At 45.0% G+C, this 3,618-nt stretch overlaps 1 pseudogene; it reads right to left on the bottom strand.

Moving 5' to 3' along the window:
• Positions 1 to 323: 323 nt before the first annotated feature.
• LOC129628722 (lysosomal-associated transmembrane protein 4A-like) lies at positions 324 to 3,058 on the bottom strand (annotated as a pseudogene).
• Between the last annotated feature and the right edge of the window lie 560 nt (positions 3,059 to 3,618).

Here is a 3,618-nt window from a genome sequence, read left to right as displayed (position 1 = left end):
TTACGCTGAACTCATTCACCCTGAATATTGAATTCATTCTTCCTGAAAGTATCCAGGACAGCAAATAACCAAAAAGCAAACTATTATAAAAAGAAAGTGCAAAGTTAAAAAAGAATAGGCATAGAGAATACCCCCTTTCCACCAACCCCCATCAAAGGCAAACAATGGCATTTTGCTCTTGCTTAACCTAGATAATCTTCAAAAACGACTAAAATGTAATATTCTTAACAACAGCAACAACACAATCTGATATCCAAATAGCTTGTCAGTGTTTGAAAATAAATACTTGAACAAAGGAAAATATACTTTGTATCAAACATGTATCAGGACAAAAAGCTGGTACAGGGTTTATTGACAAAGGCAGAATTTCTTCAGGCAGGTATATAAGGAGGCATTGGTTCTTTCCCAGGCATCTTCACTGCCATTTCATAGGCTGGCAAAACATACTGGGGAGGTGCTTCTAAGGCTGGATACACAGCAATCTATGGCATGTTGCTGTTGATGTATTCATAACAGTCCCAAACACAGTTGATCAGATAAGCCTTAAAGTGATGAACAAGGCAAAGAACACAAGAACAATGAACAGGAGGCAGCTGGAGTCCAACGTCAGGAGGTCATCTTTATAGGGAAAATCCGATAATTGATCCAGATAGTCTTTGATTCTTGGCAAATAACTGATAGCAACCAAGCAGCTGAGAAAAAAGTCAAAAAGCCAGTAGCAGAAGAGCAGAATCAACCAACCCAATTGATAAGAAATTCCTCCATATACCAGCATTAAACTGATTGTAAACACAAGAACAGAGACAGCAAAGAAGAACACAGGCATTATCAGCCATTGTCCGGGAGGAACAGTAATTGCCAGGGACTTCATACTGAATGCTGACAGCTAGCATTGAGTTTGGGTCAATGCTAGTTACCTCCGCGGTCAGCAGAATTGCCATCAACAGGATGATCGTCAGGTGTGGACATCGCAATAGTCACAGCACCAGGTGCTGTAGGACTGGTCACTGAGGCTCTGCTCCAAAGTCACGGACACCACTGGGAATCTTGAGGGCCTCTTTCTTGGCCCCTCACAAACGCCTTCCACCCCGCGGTTGAATATCGAGAGCTCCGCCTCTGTGTACAAGCCAAACGACGAGTCTTCCTGGGCTGCATTTAAAAAATGATTGCCATTGCTCTAGGGATAAGGCCCAGTCTTTACCTTGGCTCTAAAGGCTCTGCCTAGGACTTCACTGGTGGTCTAATGGGAATCCACTTGCCAATGCAGAGGACACAGGTTCAGACTGGGTCTTACGTCTGTTTCACGCTCTCTTTTGCACCTGGTACTTCTCAGAGCACTTCCTCACAGATGTAACTGAGCACCTTCTGTGGTCCTTTGGTTCGTGTGTGTTTCTTCCCATTAACCAGGGCAAGATCTCTGGAGCAGGGATTGAGTGCGATTTTTGCTCAGCATTGTATCTTTGGTGCTTGCACAGTGCTTGGCACATAGTACATTCTCTACAAATATATATTGGCTGACTGGTGGACTAAAATAATTAGTAAAAGGGGGATGGTCTTTCAGGAATAGAGGCCAGCAAGAACACAGGTGATGTGGTTTAGTGTAGGAAGGACTGGAGACTGGCTTATGCGAAAGGGGTTAAGCGAAGAAAAAATTAGGCTAGAAAAGTATGTTGGATATACTTGGAATAAACCATCTGTGCCCTGCTAAGAACACCCTGGATTCACATTAGGTGCTCCCATTACATCCTGCTCCTCCCTGTCAGAGACGGCCCTCTAATTGTTGGCTTGACCCAACTAGACTATAAACTCCCTGAGGGCAGGGGCTCTGTCTGACTCGTTTGTTAATGTAACTCCAGAATCTAGAATGGTATATCTGGTACTTGGTAGGAAGCAACAAAAACTTGCTGAATGAATGAGTAAATGAATGAATGCTTTTTATCATGGGAGCTTGAGAGCCATGGTAGGTTTTTAATCTGTTTAGATTTGCTCTAGGAAATGCTGCTTTGGCAGCATGGTAGAAAAAAGAAGGGTACATTTTCATTTATTTTATCCTTTCATGTTGATACTTGAGCATCTAAATTTCCTGAAAAGGAAGGAGTAAAGGTGCAGACTGATTAGAATGGAATAGATGAAAAGCAGGAGACAAACTGGGTGGGTGTTAGAGTCATTCTGGGGAAGATGTTGGTGGATGGTCAGGAGGGTAGCTGTGGGTAGTTGGAAGAAGGGGTGGACTTGAGAGATGACCAACTTGAATGACTGATGGAAGGTAAGGAGTTGGGAGCAGGCAAAGATGATCCCAAGATATTCCTGACTTCCATTTGCCAAAGAAAAGTCAAATTTCTTGCTGGGGAGAAAAGGGGCTAGTGAGGGGAGAAGACTAGTGAGGGGCTAGTGAGTAGGAGTCACCTCCCTCTCCAGTATTCTTGCCTGGAAAATCCCATGGAGGAGCCTTGCAGGCTGCAGTCCATAGAGTCGCACAAAGTTGGACACGACTGAAGAGACTTAGCACACACGCAGGCCAGGCCCTGCAGGATGGGCTGCCCTCCCCTCTTGGAAATGCTTGGGCACCCCCTATTCTAGACTTCAGGCAAAATAACAAGACAGAAGGGAGTGCTCTGAGACAATATGCTGATGAAAGAAAGCAGCTCATTACCGTATGAGACCACATAGATTTCTTTTCCTTCTAAATACACGTTTATCCATTTCTTTGTATTCAAAGCAAGCAATATGGCAACAGACACTTGGGGTTTCTTCACTATTTATTGATATGCAATAATGGTCTGGAATAAGTTAACTGGATCTAGCATTTCCCCAATTTTCACTCATTAAAGCGTCCTTCTTATTAGACTTAGGAGTCATTCATTTAATTTCTTCATCGAGATAAACACTCTCCAGAGAGTTGGATGGAAGGGGATATGCTTGGGGCTCATTAGACTGTGGGATGGCAGTAGAGGGTCTGGTGGCTTGAACTAACCTCAGTGGGGTGATCCAAACAGAACTTGAAGGAGGTGGGGCTATTTGAGGGGATGCGGGGATACTGTGGGTGTAGGTGGACCATGCTACAGATGGAGACTCTGTGAGGTTGATGGACTCATTGCTGATAGATGAAGCTAAACGGGGGGGATAGATGGGACTAAGGGGGATATTCAGGGTGTTCCAGAATCTCAAGCCGGCATTACGCCAGACAAGCTTTCCTCCTAGAGCACCAACCTTTCCCTCTCCAGAGGATAAAGTGAGAGCAATTATGGAGGCTGTCTAAGCAAGTTGGAAATCCACAAGGGAGGCAGTCAGAGAAGATCATGGGCAGGCTTAAATCCACAAAGGCTGAAGCTGTCATTCACTGGCAGACGTGAAGGGGAGATAATGATCAAGCTGGAGCTCCATAGGCACTGGCTGGAGCTGCAGCCACAGGCGGGATTTCTTCTCTTGGAGCCTGCCCATGCAGTGAATATGTGGCTGGTGGGGCATGTTTGGAGTGGGGAAGACCCTGGGCCAGATGTCAGGAGACCTGGGCTCGGATGGCCTCCAACATGCTGCTTACTCGCCTTTCATCAGCTTTCTCCCTTGATAAGAGAGATGGTAGATTCAGTGGTCTCTTTTTAAAAACTTCATACATAT

Source organism: Bubalus kerabau, chromosome 15, assembly GCF_029407905.1.
Source record: "Bubalus kerabau isolate K-KA32 ecotype Philippines breed swamp buffalo chromosome 15, PCC_UOA_SB_1v2, whole genome shotgun sequence".
Classification (NCBI taxonomy): domain Eukaryota; kingdom Metazoa; phylum Chordata; class Mammalia; order Artiodactyla; family Bovidae; genus Bubalus; species Bubalus kerabau.
Note: the sequence above shows the minus strand (reverse complement) of the source record. Positions and strands in the feature narration are given on the sequence as shown.